This window comes from Natrix helvetica, assembly GCF_964273705.1.
Source record: "Natrix helvetica genome assembly, chromosome: 4".
Taxonomy (NCBI): domain Eukaryota; kingdom Metazoa; phylum Chordata; class Lepidosauria; order Squamata; family Natricidae; genus Natrix; species Natrix helvetica.
In genome coordinates this window covers 126,025,318-126,043,449 of record NC_138550.1, presented here as the reverse complement: position 1 = coordinate 126,043,449, position 18,132 = coordinate 126,025,318, and the positions used below count along the sequence as shown (strand labels likewise).

The following is an 18,132-nucleotide window of genomic DNA, read 5'->3' as shown; positions in this document are numbered from 1 at the left end:
CTCCCACCAATCCCCAACAAAGTAAACTTATGAGTTTGATCTCTGAATTGAGCCTGTTTCTACTCCACCCTCAATCTGCTTCAAATCAAAGGCCACACACATTCTTTATCCTGCTTTCCTGCAGTGCTTTACCTGGAAAATTCCTATTCACCTTTCAACATGCAAAAAAAGGGAGTGACTCTCTCTTAACTACCAACAGTTCATGACTCACATCCCTTCCTGAACTCCAAGCAGATGATACCCAACAAACATTTTACACAATTCTAGTGCACACAGTCACTTATTATAAAGTTATGTCATTCATAAATGGATTATAGTAACCTTGTCAAGATATTAAAAGCAACCAAAGGGGAAGACCAAAAAATCAATACAATTTTACTATGAACTAAGTGTACTTCCTATATGTAAATAAACTGCTATTATCTCCTCCCCTATTTCCTTGTTGGGGATTTCCCCATTTTTCCCCCAATGGCTATAGCTTGATATTTTTCTATTTTATCACAGATGACCTATTTTTCTTTATTGTATCCCATCAAACATGTTATCACATGTAGATATATGAATTTGTATTTTGGGATAAACATGAAATAGAGGTTTCTCCATTCAGATGAACCTATTTGTGAACAATAGTTGGAACAGTAATTAGAATAGTAATTGGCAGGGCAAATAGTATAAATCTATACAAATTGTATAAGCATTTATTTAAATTGCCACTTTTAATACAGATCATTAGTTCCCATACAGCAAATAAGTTGCAAACAATATTGGACTTTAAATCCATTGAGTAATTGGGACCATAGCAATGAAAAGGAAAACAAAGAATCCATTTTCATTGCAACTTGAGAGGTATTACCCTGCCATGACAGAGTTGTCCTGAATTTGCAGGTATTGGCTGAATCCAGGTAATGAAGACCTCTGTAGATTTATATCAAGTTGCTGGCTATGACCCCTCCTGAATTACTTAAATTCTGGCGCCAGTTAGTCAGATTTACTGTAAATTACTGCATCACCTTCCACATGATTCTACCCTAGCTGCAAAATGTGGCAAATCTGAAAAATCTGCACTGATTATTAATTGCTTATCAAGCATAATTTAAAGTATTTGTATTTGGTCATTCAAATAATTTCTATACACAGCATGTAAAAATCTCAGATAACTTTAAGGCTATATTATTAACTTTAAATTCTAAATAATTTATACCACGAGCCGCCCACTTTATAAATCAGTCGGACTGGCTACTAAAATTATCAGGCTAAATCCTTTTGAAATTGGCCCTATTCTCAGAGTCCAACTTTCTGGAAAGCTGGAAAAAAATCTTCTTTTGTATTGCACCTGAACTATGTGTTTGACTCAAACATTGTTGGCACTTAGAAAATCTGGGAAACTGGATCTCTCTCACCAGGATGATAATTTTAGCATTAGCTTGTTGCTACTTTTAATTTATATTTTTAATTTCACCAGTTTTTTTTAAAAAAATTATTTTAGCACCTCCTCTGAATACACTGGAGTAAACATCTATTATAAATCAATGAAAAATAAAACTGCAGTTTGTATCCAGCCTGCAGATTCTGTCTTTTTTCCCAATTTACTACACTGATATATATCTAAATAGTATAGAATATATAGCAAGAGCACTGAAGACTTTATACTGCTCCATAGTGCTTTACAGCTCTCTCTAAGCTGTTTACAGGATCAGCATATTGCCCACAATAATCTGGGTCCTCATTTCACCAGCCTTGGGAAGATGGAACGTTGAGTCAACCCTGAGCCGGTCAAGATCGAACTCCTGGCTGTGGGCAAAGTTAACTTCGAATACTGCATTCTAACCACTGCACCACCACAGCTCATATTGCAGTTAAATTATTTATTATTACCTCAGTGTGGTCCTTGATTTATTATCACAATTGAGCTCAAAATTTCTTTTGCTATGCGAGACAATTGTCAAGTGAGTTTGGGCCATTTTACAATTTTTCGTGCCACAGTTAAGTGAATTACTGCAGTTGTTAAGCAACATCATTATAAAGTGAATCTGGCTTCCTCATTGACTCTGTTTATCAGAGGGTCACAAAAGATGATTATGTGACCTTGGGACATTGCCACTGTCATAAATTTGAGCCAGTTGCCAAGCATCTGAATTTTTATCATGTGACCATGAGGATGCTGCAATGGCAGTAACTATGAAAAATGATAAATCCATTTTTTCAGTGCGGTTGTTATTTTGAATGGTCACTACATGAAAAGCTGCAAGTTGAGGATTACCTATGCTACTTTTTTCTTCCCTTTGTACTTCATAGCAGCCAACCTCCCATGTGCAATTTACTAAAGTGCTAGTGGCTAAAATACCTGCAAGCCTGTTAATACAGAAGTTCTGGCTTTGTAAATTAAGGAGTTGGAAGAGGAAGAGGAGGCAGTAGCAGTAAAATCTATACTGTAAAATCTATGCTGCCTAACATACTATTGTAAGCGAATAAAGGTGCAATGATTTCTACCCAGTATATTACTAGAATTTATGTAGTGCCTCTGGATGTATAAACACTTCATTGTAGAGGTTTTCTGTTTCACATAATATAGCAATGAAATACCTATATCAGAGGTTTTGCTATGTCCAAGGACCTTGGAAACTCCAGTTTATAAAGGAATCAGACAAAGTAACGTGAAAGGTTTTTATATATTTGCAGTCTTTCCTTTAGAAGCTGAAAGCAGCTCAAACATACTCCAGAAATACCATTGACATTCATGAATAGGTAGACAACTAATCTGATATTACAGTTGTAAATGGGATTGCTAAGGGGTTTTTTGGTTAAATTCCAAAGATTAAAATAATTAAATTGAATATTGTTTGTAGTTTTTTGCAAAAGGGCAGCAGTTTAATTAGGGTTTTTTTAGTACTGTATTAGCATTTAGTATCAAGACCCGTAAGTCTGCCCTAAAAATGCATATTTTTTGAAATGGAATGAAGACTATATCAGGAAAACCTTTTTTACTAATTTTGTGTAATTGACAAAAGAATGGAAATGCTGATTTCTTTTACATTATGTTCTGAAGTACTGTTCTGATACTAATAATATCATAGCACTTTTAGCCAAGTTCAATAAAGTCTGAAAGCTTGATTAACAACCAGATTTACAGGTTTGTGAGGTTTCTAAAGCCACTCCTTTTTGGTTAGTGGAAAACCATAGAAGTTTGCCATCAACCTTAAGGAGGGCAGAGTTGAAAGGAGAAGGATGTGACACACTTACCACAGCTAAGCAACCAGCTGGCCTTTGTAATTAAGCACAAAAGTAATTTGCGGTGGCTTAAAATGAAACTTGTAGAGCAGACAGGATTACACTTGGGAGTATAAAACAAGAGTGCAAAATTGCACTCAAGAGTTTTGTAATATTATTCAGATTCATTATCTGGGCTAAAAAGCATAATTATATGGAGATTTTCTCTATTGATTCCTATAATAAAGCTATAGTAAACCTAAAGAGAGTAATTGGTCAATGTTATCCAATACCTTCCATGGTTAAGTGTGGATTGTTCATCTATGTTCAATACCTTAATCACAGCAGGTTCATATGTGGAAACCAATTGAAGTATGGAAACTTTTGCAAAAAACTGAACTAGTAAGGACTGATCATGGGAAGGGATCCTGAAGTCATGATGGGCAGCTCAATGGAATTATCAATCCATATGCAATTACTATTTTTTAAAAAGACACATTCAATGCAAACAAACAGAATTGACAAAATAATTATCAGTATAACAGGGCTCGGAGTATTGCATATAATTCTAATCACTACACTTTCAGAAGGGTGTTTTAAAGCTAGAAAAGATGTTTAAAAAGCTACCAAAATTATTAAGAGGGCTGGAATTAACTCTCCCATGAGAAAAGAATATAGCAATAGGGGCACTTCAGTTTAACATTAAAATCATGCCTGACATACTTTTTTATTCAATGCCTATTTCAACAGTGAGATTTGCTGCCAGCAGTTGCGTTAATGGGAGCCAATTTATACAGTTAAAAAAGGACTGAACAGGTTTGTAGAGGATCATACATCAACAGCTACTAATACTGATTGCCATTTATTATCTTCTGAAGCACAAGAAATATCATTTCAATATGGTTACTGGAAAACAATATTGAAAAATGACTAGTGTTATTAGTCCAGGCTTATGAGCTTCTCAAATCAATCTTGTTGGCCATTCTTTGACAAGAGAATTCTATGTCCTGATTCATCAAGGAAAACTGGCAGAAAACCAGTAAAAATTGTAAGCTCTATCTTGTTCCACAATGAAACATTACTGATTACAGCAAACTTGTTAAAAATTAATAGAGCAAAGTTTTTAGATACGTCTAGGGACAACAGATTAACAGATTACATTTTACATACACGTACAGTATGTGAAAGTAAGATCACTTAATGTAATTTATATCTTCAATGTAACAGTATTACACTGACACAAAGTCGCACTTTAGCTCCCATTTCTCCCTTTGTATTTTTATACATTTAATACTTACTATGATCTGACCACCAGTATTTGAATTGTGTATAACACAATCTGAACTAGAAAGCATATTTTTGTTTCTTCAGATTATGCCAGATAGTGGGATATATTTTTCTTCAATTTAAGTGCAATACAGATTATTTTCTGAACAGAAAATGCTAAATAGGCATTCAGATTTCTCGAGGCATGGGGACAATATTTTTGCAGATAACGGAATGATACAAAATGCAGAGAATGTTCAATACTCTCCAACTGGTGCTACTCACATTTTATACTCCTTTGTTTCAGAGAGTCTGTTTTTCAAAAAAATAAATATAACAGTAAAATCCTTTTAGATTATTCAAACTGCCCTTCAACTCCGTAACCCTCAGTTTTGGTTTTAAGCATGGTCTAATAATTGCTTCTCTTGTACTTTACAAATATTATCATCGAACACCTTCCTGTTCGTGTTTCACTTCCAACTTACAGAATTCAGGTGCAGCAGGTCCTAAATCTTTGCATATGTTTAATAGCCTGTCCATTACTCACATTTACACAGTTTCTTTGGTTGCTTTATTTATCTCAAGGTACAATTATTTCCTTGCCTATATAAAGTTAAATTGGTGCCAGAGAGGACTAGTTTCATTCTTAATATAGAGTTTGCTAAATGAGTTTGGATTGAGAGAATATGACTAGCCTAATCTGTTTCACAAACTTCTGTAGGGAAAAAATGTAAGACAGGCAGCTGGGTTTGCTACCTTGAACCTTTGGAGGAAGAACTTTAATGTATAAATAATAAATTCATCCTCAGATATAACTTAAGAAAATTAGAGAAGAAAATCCATTTGTGTATGACAGATAAAAAGAACATACAGTATGCTTGTGCGCAAGGAAAACAATCATGCTGGTAAAGTCTACACATCTCTTTCTACTCTCTAGCTAAGCAGTAAACTTCATGACCAGTGTGACTAACTTTCCTAATCCATAAAAGTAAAAAAAAAAAAAAAAAGCAAAGTCATGAGCTGTACAGTGATGCCAGCGTTAATCAGCCACTGACTAGTCTGTTAATATGTTGATTAATAGCACAGCCTATTAGCTGACAATGTACTTCCACTTCTGGTGACATTTCCTTTACTTGAAGTAAATTCAGCCACGAAAGGCAACTGCATGACCTCTGTAATTCAAATACAATTTATACTATTGATTACGTTGACTTGACAGGAAAAAGTACATTTTATGTGGCTAGTTATAGAACAATGACCTTTACCAGTATATTAGTATGATAATCGTTGTTTGTTTCTCTATCTATAGAGGCAAGCACTAAGATTAATTTTGGGGTCCATTGTTCAAAACTATTTTCAGTATAGCCAATGTTAAAATATTTTGCTGCATTCTTTATTGGTACATCAAATTTAAATATCCTTTGTTCCCTACTATTTCCTCTAGCGTCCATCCTTCAAAATTCTGGCCTATCATTTTTTAAAGGGAATTCAAAACAACAGCAATTTTCCACAAGCAACAGTTTATAATTAATTCCAAAATTTTATTTCAAATCCCTCTGGACTCAAAAATCAAATTTTTAGTCACTCTTCTGTGGTTTATTCTAAATGAAAAATGATCTTAAGTCCTTAAATTGTATTTAAAAACTTCTTTTGCTAAGGACTGAAGTAAACTCTACAGGTTGTGCCGCTATTAGGAAAGGTTCCTAATAGCGGAACGATGAAAGCTCACTGGATGATTTGGATCAATCGCTATTTCTTGGCCCAACTGTAAAGGAATGTAGAGATAATCTTGATGCTAGAATTGAAGAGCCAGTAAAGGAAGAACAATTCTATTTCCCTGAAAAAGTAGAAAGCAAGAAAAAGAAATTCCAAATAACCTAGCCTTGGTTGTATATGTTATAAAAGGAGGCAAATAGATCTGACAGGCTTTGAAGTTCCGTATTATACCTTACAACCACAGTTCCCAAACTGTGCACAGCGGCACCCCAGGGCACTAAAACAAACTCACAGGGATGCTGCAGGATATTTTACTACTACTTTATCCTTTGTAAAACAATCTCAATCATCCTTCATTTATAACCTCAGTGCAGTTTCATTAATTACTTTAAAATTCTACATGATACCCTTCTCTAAAAATCTACTTAGTTTATTTTAAAATTTAAATATGTACCAACACATAAAAATACACCTATGACTAAAATAGAAGAAAAGGAAGCAACTATTCCAAAGAAAAATGTTACGTCCATAACAGAGGTAGCACAGAAAAAAGAATTGTGACCCTGAGAGATGTACAATAGTTACTTGAAAATGTTAATAATGACCATAACAGATATAGTGGTTTAGGGAATAGAAAATACATGGATCTTAATCAGGACATATTGAAGTGGCAAACTTAAATAATTATGTTAGCATATAACTGAATGGAGATGAAGTTCTTTGAATATCAGGTAAGAAAGTTTGAGAGTTATTGGAATAATTAGAGCTAAAGAATGTATTGTTCTTAATACACAAATTCAGATTTCTTCTCAATATGAGAGTTAAACAAAGCTTTAATTACTATATAGTCGATGTAACATATACTGTGAATACATAGTGGATATGTTGAGAAGCGGATGCTGAACTAAGAGCTACTGTACATAGAACTCATTAGACCCTCCACCTCCCAAAAAGAACTAATATAGACAATGTTAGTTTTCATGCAAAGATAAGCAAAACAGGTAGTTTGATCCAGTATACTTTATGTACCAGTTCTATAAGCCCCAAGTATATAAGACTTAAAAAAAAAACAAGTCTATACAAGCTTACTTAGAAACCTCTCATTATTCACAAAAACTATTTGCTTGGAATGTTCTGATAAGTAAGGAATTGTAAATATGACTGGCAGGTTATGGATGAAGAAGGTATTTGCTTTATGACCCTCCTATATCTGTTCAGAGATAACACAAAGAACATGGCTCTCAATCTATGTCTTTCTCAGGAGAAGATTGATCGTTTTTAGCCGAGATTAAAAAGCCATACTCAATGTTTCAGTTGGTGATTATTTGTTTTAAAATTACAGAGATTTTCTTTTAGGTTTCATTGGCCATTTGTTTAAAACATCAGGATATCATGGAATTCCTATTTTGCTTTTCAATTAAGCCCAGTTTTTGACACTTTCCAGGAAATCAAGACCATAGTCATGTTAAAATTTAATGAGTAATGCCAAAAGTGACTTTTTTTCAAGCTCAAATGAAAGCCAGGTTAAAGTGAAGATATGCTGTAAAAGGCATATGTAAAATGTGTATATAATGCTAATTCACAATTTTATTAACCATGGTTTGTTGAATAAATCACCACTGGCTGGGTTAACACAAAATGACCATAATCCATGATTTATAAAATACAACAGTTGGGTCTGCACATTGTACTAAAGCAAAAACTACCAACCAATATAATGTATTTATTTAATTATTTATTTTATTCAATTTCTAGAGTCACCCAACTCAGCCAAAGTGACTCTGGTCAGTTTACAATACTGAAATTCTAAAACAATTTAAAATACACTGAAATTATATCATAGCACAGCAAGTAAATGCAGTCACACTATACAACTAGGGGGGGGGGGGATCAGATTCACAAAATAATATAATTACTTGGTTTTCACTTAGCATGCAATATACTGTAAACTCAACTGTGACATATGAACAATGATATAAGTCTTAAGAGTGCTGTATAAATCAACCAATTGTGGCTTACAGTAACACAGTTAAGCAAAGTATATCTGAGATGCATGAATCAGTATGTCATTCCACAGAAAAGTGACTTGGCACAGATACGTTTGTTACTCTTGATTTTCTCAATATTATAATTGGACAAACTTTTGTAGCTGTTATGCTTGGGATGAATTCAAACTTTTTTCCACATTACAGGGATTCATTATAACAAGTGAGCGTTCCCAATACAGCACAGTTATCAATGGAATGCAAACAATTGTTTGTCTTTTTCTCTTTGCTCCAGCTTGTTCCACCCTCCATATTAACCAGTAATAACACAGTTTTACCACACTGGCCTCTGTTTATCATATGTTGCTTGGCTATATTCCCTCTATTTAAAGGCCAGCAGCAGCATGAAGAAAAGCACAAGTATGTAGCAGGCTTTTCCCTTGTGAAATAAAACAGGCGCAAAATTATATAGATATACATCTAAGGAAAGAACATTATCTATCTAAAAAATGGAAAGAAAACAGACACACAGGCCTGAAGTGACCAGATTGCTGGAATCTCAATCTCTCTAAAAATGCCAAGAGCAAACACTATAGCAAACACTATAGAGGTCATATATTAAAACATATGCTGTGCTGATGCACACATATTTGATGCTTCTTAAACAATATGTATAGGGGATGCGGTGGCTCAATGGCTAAGACGCTGAGTTTGTCGATCAGAATGGTCGGCGGTTTGAATACCTAGTACCACGTAACGGAGTGAGATCCCGTTACTTGTCCCAGCTTCTGCCAATCTAGCAGTTTGAAAGCATGTAAAAATGCAAGTAGAGAAATAGAAACCACCTTTGGTTGGAAGGTAACAGGGTTCCGTGCACCTACGGCATTTAGTCATGCCAGCCACATGACCACAGAGACGCCTTTGGACAGCGCTGGCTCTTCGGCTTTGAAACAGAGATGAGCACCGCCCCCTAGAGTCGGGAAAAACTAGTACATATGTGCGAGGGGAACCTTTACCTTTACCTAAACAATATATCCATCAACCCCCCCCAAAGGGGGTTGTCAAAATCAATTTCATTGAGGGATGCATCAGAGTTGTGTTTGACCTCAAGGGGCAAGAGTGGACATGGCAGGATGGGTGTGGCCAGCTCAACATCACTCATGTTGGGGACGCCTGTGGTGGCCTGAACACTGCCAGTGAAAACGGGCTCCTGAGCTCCATTTTTGGCTGCGACAGTGAAATGGAGCTTGGGTGGGCTGCATTACACTCTGAGAAATAAGGGTGGATATCTACTGTTCCTAAAATTACAGAATTTTTGCATTTGTTGTATTTCAGTTCCTTTATTATTTGCTTTAATCCCAGTAAGTATCAGCAGGGAAGTTAAGAAGAGTCAGGCCTATGTGGATATGTCACTGGGGGAATTCAACAGCTAAATTAGGAAATCAAAAGAATCCCAGAAGGAGACCATGGTAAACTATTCCACAGAGCTGGGAAGAAAGACATATTGATAAGGAAACATAGATAGGAGGATTTGAAATGTATTCCAAAAGCATTTTTATTTTGTTATTTTCTTATGTTTTGAAAATGTTAATAAAAAATATTTGAGAAAAAAATGAAAACTTCCATAGCTGTTTGAAATCGTCAGGTTCAGCAAAGGAGAAACAATGCATTGTTAAATTCTAACAGGAATTTTAAATCAATTAGCAGCACAATTTGTGATCAATGTACCGTTTTCAATCTACTGCACTGTAATAGATCCTTGTTTGCACATATAGTAAAATGAAGTAGTAGAATAAAATACATCATTCCTAAATTGAATTGGGCAAGATGGATCTCCCTGCTCCACACAAAATACCCCAGAAATATATAACAAGCAAACTTGGAAGAAAAGCCTTGACATAATATTTTGCCAATTGAACTGTTTGTATTTATTCAAAATTCTAGTCAACCATACACATATCCAGTGTGTCATTATTATTCACAGGTATGAGTAAAACATTTTGCATAAGAACACAGGCATGTTATCTGCCATCAGGCATTAGGTCATCAGTCTGACAGAGATTCCATATCAAAGAATAATGCTAGTGCCTCTTAAAACAACTGTATTTTATATTACACAATAGAAGGAACAGACAAACATTGTTTCAATATGAGAGAGAAATAAAGTAAAAACATCTTTTAAAATATACATGCAACTACATGGAACCACACACAGACACACACGCACACATGTGCACAAATACAAACAACCAAAACACAGAACATTTTTTAAAATGTTCTGATAATAAATGTTATTACTCTGAAGTCATTGCATCTTACATAATAAGCAGATGAACTATTCCATTCATCTCAATGCAAATATTGCCACTCACTTAATTTGAATACTTGTTGCATAGCAGGGCCTATTTTGAAAAAAATATATGTTTAACAGAGAAATGTCTAGCTGCTAAATTAGTTTATTTACTAGTTTTGAACATTTCCCTGTCTCCAAAATAGTTTACTACCATCAGAACTAAATTTCTCCCAGTATAAATTCCTTTAATTTAAAACACTTCATCACCTATCTCAAGTTCTTAGAATGGGATAGTACACTATACATTTCAATTAAATTGCTCTAGATGGGCTATCCTTGAAGAGCGTTTGGAAGCTACAGATGGTGCAGAGTGCGGTGGCAGTTCTTAGGGCCCCTTGAATGGTCCATGTCACACCACTGCTCCATGAGTTGCATTGGTTGCCAGTTTGCTTCCAGGTGCAATTCAAGATGTTGGTTATCACCTTTAAAGCCCTAAATGGCATGGAACCATCTCAATATGATGGGACTAGCCTGCTCCACCAGTGCCGGCAGAGGAGACATACTGAGGATCCTGTCAGTCAAGGAATTTTGACTGGCAAGGTCCAACAGAAAAGCTTCTCTGCCATGGAATACCTTAACCCCTGAGGTGAGATTGGCTCCCACCCTTCTGACCTTCTGCAAGATGTTTAAGACCAGATGGCTGGCATACCCAAAATTGGAGTATCACATTGGAGGTGGTTGATTAATTAAGAGCTAATCCCACCTCCCACCCTCATATCGGGCTCCCTTCTTCCCAGTCTTGCAACCATGATTTTACTTTAAGGAATATTTATTTCTGATGATTTTAATATATATTTTATACTGAAAGCTAAGAGCACTTCGAAACAAGATGGATGGTAAACAAATGAATGAATAATAAATTAAAAAGTGGATTGGATAATCATTTAACAAAGTCTTTCTATTCCTAGTGGGCAGAACTGTCTTCAATAGAATTGCAGGTTCAGTTCTGCAGCCAATTACCAAATTGACCAAGTGAAAGACAATTCCTGATTTCTAGGGAAATACCTGAGTAGAAAGTGAAAAAGATATTGCTGCAATGATGACTGCAGGCCAAAGAACAAAATAAAAACAAAACCAAGGTGACTCAGACATGCTAGTCAGTCTATATCGAACAACAGACCAATTTTTCCAATTATCACTAATTTGATGTTGAACTAATTTGTTTTCTGTCCTTATTCCATCATTTGAATGAATGTCTGTCATTTGCCCCAGCAATTTGACAGGGACATGAAAGGAATCCCACCCCTATGTGCCCTAGGCAATGATGTTAACCAACTAATCCTTTCAACACGGAAGTGCCTTAAATAGTGCCTCCAAGACGAACGAGATGGGGACCAATTTGATGTTGGACTAATTTTTTTTGTCCTTATTCATAGCAGCAGTTACATTTCTGTACTCTGGCTATTAAAAATGGATTTTCGCAGCATTTTGTTCAGCTACATTTGCTTTCTATGTACCAGATTGAATTTTATTAAAAGTTATTGCTTGACGCAATGGGAATAAGCACAGTACCAGCCTTTAATGCTCAAAGCCATCTTCAATAATAGACCATGAGAAGATCAAGAATGTTTACTATGTTTTGATTAAGCACTGCTTAATATGTCAGAATCAGTGGTGGGTTTCTGCCGGATCGCACCGGATCGCGCGCTCCCTTTCGGCGCTAAACCCGGAAGTACGGTCTGGCCCCGCCCCTGGCGACGCGACGACGCTTGCCTGCGCTCCACCAGCTCGGCTGGGAACGGAGACGTTTCTCTGCTCAGCAATGTCTTCAGTGGAGTGGTGGCAGCCTGGCAGGCTGAGCCTGCCTCCCTTTCAGGCGCTCCGCTCCGCTGAGGAAACGTCTCCGTTCCCAGCCGAGCTGGTGGAGCGCAGGCAAGCGTCATCGCATCGCCAGGGGCGGGGCAAGACCGTACTTCCGGGTTTAGCGCCGAAAGGGAGCGCGCGATCCGGTGCGATCCGGCAGGAACCCACCACTGGTCAGAATCTTAAACTCTAGTAGATTTTAATTATGTTTTCTTTATATCACGTTAACTTCAAGTATAGATTATAAACATGATGGGCTACAAAGCCCAGTTACAGATTAACTAAGTGAAATGTTCTGATGCCCATCTTTAAAAATACAATAAACTAACATTTAGGATAAGTAGAAAAAGACTAGGATCTGGAATGGTATCAGAACAAACAACCTAGCAGTTTAATCCTCTGGAATGAAAATAATTACAATTCAAGTTGTTTAAGAGGCTATATTTGTTATATGAACAGCATATCATCTTGACGATAATCGGATGATTAAGTCAGAAAACAGCTGTGAGTGCCTCAGTATTTTGCATTAAAATGTTGTCAAGAATATTGTATTTTCATTGTTTTTAAAATGTAATCAACAAGCAATTACAAAGAAGAACTGTCAATATTTCAAACAAAGTTATTTTTGTGATAAATTTAATATTCATACATTTAACAACCAGTTTCTCTTGCAAGCTTAGCTCTGTAACCTCCAAAGAGGAAAAGCCATTTACTAAGAGCAGCTTAGTAGATAACTCAGCCCCACTGCCATAAAATCAAATTCTTTATGTTATACCTCTAATTCCCTCTTCTTTATTTTAATGCAGTATTACTCTGGTAAAGTCATGTTTACACAATGGCAGCTTGTCCTAGTAAATCAAGTTATGCATAAAAAAATATTAAGCAGGAATTCTGAAATAATAATAAACATTGATACAAGTTAAAAATTGAAACTTACAGAACGTGCTTGAAAGAAAACATGAGTAATAAAACAATGTAATAAAAACAGAACAGAATGCTGGCAAGGAAAAACATTACATGGTCAATTTCCACAACAGATTGAGGGGAAGGTGGATAAAGGTAAAATCTGGGGATGGCATACAACAAGTTTTTTTAAAAAAAGAAATGAAGGCTTGATTTTGGCTGCGCAAGACCAAACTATTTAAACAAAGGCAATCAAGGCCAGAATTGAAAAATGAACAAATCATTGTGAAAAGAAGCAGAAGAAACCCATTTTATATTCATCTCGTGCAAGACGATTGCACAAACTGATTATAAACAATGATATAACATAATTGCCAAAATGATTCACAGAAACACCTGTAAAAATTATCATGTACCATTAATGAAAAAAGGTGGGAACATAGAGTTGAAAAAGTAGTGGAAAATCAGCAGCTTAAAGTATTGTCGAATTTCCTAATACAGACTAATAAAGCCTGGGCTCATAACACACCAAATATAAATGTGGTTGAAAAGAGGAAAGTATGGATAATTGGTGTAACAATACCAAAGGGTAGTTGAACACAAACAATTGAAAAACATCACAAAGTATCAAGATCTGAAAATCAGTATTGAAAGATTATGGCATAAACCAGCTGTAGTGGCCCCAGTATTGGAACATTGGGTGCGATACCAAAATATTTTGGACAGCACTTAGAAATTCTACATATTGACATTTCCATCCGTCAACTACAAAAGGGCACTGCTTGGATTTGAACTTATACTATGTGGATACGTTACAACATCTTTGGTTCTTGGGAAGAACTCAATGCATATGAGCAGCAACACCACCTAAAGAACTGGCAGCTGTGACTTCACATTGTTGTGAAGAGATAATAATTAACTTGCATTTCACTTGATTACCAACAACTCTGGGTAATTCAAAAGTAGAAATACTAAAAATACAATACGACCCAAAAATAAAAGATGGCAAAAATGTCAGAAGCCAGTCAGGAACAAAAATGAAATAAACTCACACAATCCAAGGGTTTATGAATTTAAATCGTAGGTCAAACACAAAATGTTCAATTAGGTTCAAACCAGATTTTATTTTGGCTTCAAAATACAGTGCTATGTAATGCTATGGATGCTTAATATCCTGGTTTATTTACAAAGCATGAAACATAATTTTATTGTTTTGTCAAAAAAGAAAAGTATAGCTTTTGGCAAGTATGAAGAAAGAATAAAAATAATTGGTGGGAGACCATCAATCTATGTAGTGCTACAATGTACAATTCTATAAGAACATAATGTGGTAAGATATTATCTGAACCCAGTGTTAGAAAAGCTAATCAACCAATACTAATACAGCAAACAAAATGAGATTTGTACACTTAGCTCCAAAACCTATGCATACAGTGTTTAATCATATATGGAAACCTCTAGCAGTAATATCAGCTTTTACTACACATTCATTTTTACAAGGCTGCACTTGAACAATAAAAATAATCACAACTAAGGATGTAGACTAGATTCCTCATATTGCTGTTTGAACCATATCTAACAAAATAAAAGAGTTGGAAGAGACCTAGGAGGTCTTCCAATCCAACCCCCTGCTCAAGCAGGAGACCCTACACCACTCCGGACAAATTATTGTCCAAACTCTTCTTGAAAACCTCCAGCGATAGAGTACCCAAAACTTCCAGCTGTTCCCCTATTAATTGCTCTCTGTTGGGAAACTTCTCCTTCATTCTACGTTGGATCTCTCTTTAATAAACTTGTCCTGCCCTCAAAGCTTTGGCGAAAGGGTTTATCCCTTCTTTATGATAGCCCTTCAAGTATTGGAAGACTGCTATCATGTCACCCTTAGTCCTTCTCTTTGCTAGACTAGACATACAGTACTTCGTTCCTGCAACCATTCATCACACAATTTAGCTCCTAGACGCCCCGCCCCCCCAATCATCTTTGTTGCTCTTCTATGCACTCCTTTTAGAATCTCAAAATATTGTTTGTTTCATAGTGACCCCAACTGGACACAATATATTAAGTGTGGCCTTATGAACGCAACATAAAGCGGTATTATCACTTTACATGACATTATCCCTATATCGATGCAGCCTGCATTGGCTTTTTTGGCAGCTGCAGCACATTGCTGGCTCATACTCAAGAGATTGTCCACTAGGACACCTAGATCCCTCTCTCTGTTATTTCTATTGAACCAGATATCACCTATTCTACACAGGTAATCCTTGACTTACAACAGTTCATTTAGTGACTGCTCAAAGCTACAACAGCACTTCAAAAAGTGACTTATAACCATTTTTTCATAATTGCAACCTTTGCAGCATCCTCATGGTCACCTGATCAAAATTCAGATGCTTGGCAACTGGTTCATACTTACGACAGTTGCTATATCTTGAGGCCCTGTGATAATCTTTTATGTCTTTCTGACAAGCAATGTCAATGGGGAAGCTAGAGTCACTTAACAACCAGTTTACTAACTTAACAACTGCAATGATCCACTTAACAATTATGGTAAGGAATGTTGTAAAATGGGGCAAAAGTCACTTAACAAGTATCTCATTTAACAACAAAAATTTGGGGCTCAATTATGGTTGTAAGTCGAGGATTACCTTCTTCCCTGTTTATATGCTCAGTAAATAACTTCTTTATTTACTGAGCACGTAAACAGACAAGACAGTCTTATTATAATGAATTAAGAGGCATATAAACACTTTTTAAACAATAACCTGAATGTAGCATGCCATTTAATGTAAGAAGTTGCTAGTAACAGCAGTTCTCTTGGTTAACTTATTTGAGTTGCTGTGAAAGGCAGCCTGTATTCACCCTATTTAGAATTCTCCCACTGTTTCATGCCACATAGGCTTCACAGGCTCAGACACTCTGAATCCGTTGCTTTACATGATGCTCACTTTGACACATAGGAAGAGACCCCATTCTAACACCCTCCAGGAAGAAGGTAATTTGTATTTTTGAAAACTAAAGACATAATTCTAGAAGAAGAAATAGGCTAGAAACAGCCAAATTTAATATTTGTTTTTTCTGTGTTCAATTAAAAAAATGCTCCACTCCTTAAAGCATTATATTTACTGTTAACTGGAACCCAATCCTCAAGGAATGTATGTTAATTCACCTCTTTAAGGCAAGTTTTCTCTTAACAGGATAGCACCATCTTGTGGTCTGCAGGAATTCTTGTGTTTACTCCATAATCTTTTTTCTTGTTCCATTTATTTCCAGTTGTTCCGGATTGGAATAACTTTGTAATCTGTTTTTTCCCAAAACCAATTACCTGCATTTTAATATTTAAAGCTAAAAGAGATTGTTCTACATTTACATGTTTTAAATACAATTTATATTAATTTCCCAATAGGGAAAAGGGCTGATACCTGTAATCAAAATTGCTATTGATAGCACGTATCCAATTGTTTAGCATTTTTACTATTTTTTTTTAAAAGCTGGTTTTCATTTGTGGCCACTTTATTATTTTTATTCATTTTAGTATGAGTGTTTCTTCTGATCTTGATCAAAAGATCAGTGAAATTTTAAACTTAATTTAGAGATGCATTATCGCAATTATGCCAGATATAGAAAATATTTGATGACAGCTAGAATGACCATGCCACTCCTACAGGACAAAAGATTGGGGCCAAGAGAACTTTTAGGGGAAAAGAGTGGGAGGCACACTTCCATCCCAATAGGCTGTCATGCCACTAAAGCCATAAACCAGGATTTACAAAGCATGGCTAGGTTCATGTAACACATTAAACCATACAAAGCTTAGTTTACTGTACCTCCAGATTTCTTACTTGAACTAGAATCCACTTGACTTTATTTATTAAACTTATCTTTACTCACCTCAATCAAAAACAAATTTTGGTGGCTCACAAATAAACCTGTTTGGTCATCTCTGAAGAAACAACTGATATTTTCCACTTTTGGGAACAAGAAAGAACTGTGGCTAGAAAATACTGCTTTTCAGTAGCACAGCTGGCATTTTGGAACAGTGTTGCAATGAAAATTAAATTACATTAATAATAACAATGCTCCCCTTCTTTCTAATCTTTAAATATTATTCCCCCAATTTTAATGCTGAATAGTTCCTGTTGCTTAATCTGGGAGTAAGATGTCACATTTATCACATATTCTGCATTTTTTGTATTACCTACTGATAATTGACGAAACATTTAATTTTTACAACCTATTTTTAAAAAGTATTTATAGTACTTCAGTACAGGATAAAACACATAAAATTCTTTTATCAATTTCCTTCTAAATTAAAACTTCAAAAAATGGTTCCTGTCTCCCTCTACTGGAGAATACTGAAGCCCTTTATAAACCAACTCCGTATCAACTCTGAAAATGACTTTATCTTAGTTGCCATAATTATGGGGGAAGGGGGAACTACGGGATGTGGGATAATTTCCTTCCAGGTGCCAGACATAACAGTGATAAGGCTCCTGGGAATCAAGGTCATCTCAACGAGAATTTGTAACGGCCAGAGGGAATAGCTGAGCAGCCTGCCATCTACCTGGTTGATTAACGTGACCAGTGACACTAGGGGGTGGGTGATATCTATTTCATTTATTATAACAAAATGCAGGAGATATTTAGAGTTGGTTTCACATTTGAATGTGCCAATATGATGTACCCAATAAAACAGATCTTTGAGAAAACCTCAGAGTCCTGAACTGATTGGACCCATTACCTGGAACCATGACACCAGGATATAGTTTAAAAGAGCAAAACTGATGAACCATGCTTATTTATTATTAATTAAAACCATTTTTCTTCATTGCATATTGTAAGTCTCAGGATTCCATGCATTTAATAAAAGATATGCCTATGATTTAAAAACAATACCGG

At 35.7% G+C, this 18,132-nt stretch overlaps 1 protein-coding gene across 4 annotated transcripts in view; it reads right to left on the bottom strand.

Annotated features, from left to right (window-relative positions):
* The window catches only part of SPIDR (scaffold protein involved in DNA repair), a 178,006-nt gene that overhangs the window by 151,796 nt on the left and 8,078 nt on the right, over positions 1-18,132 (bottom strand). The gene's annotated exons all lie outside the window — the stretch shown is intronic.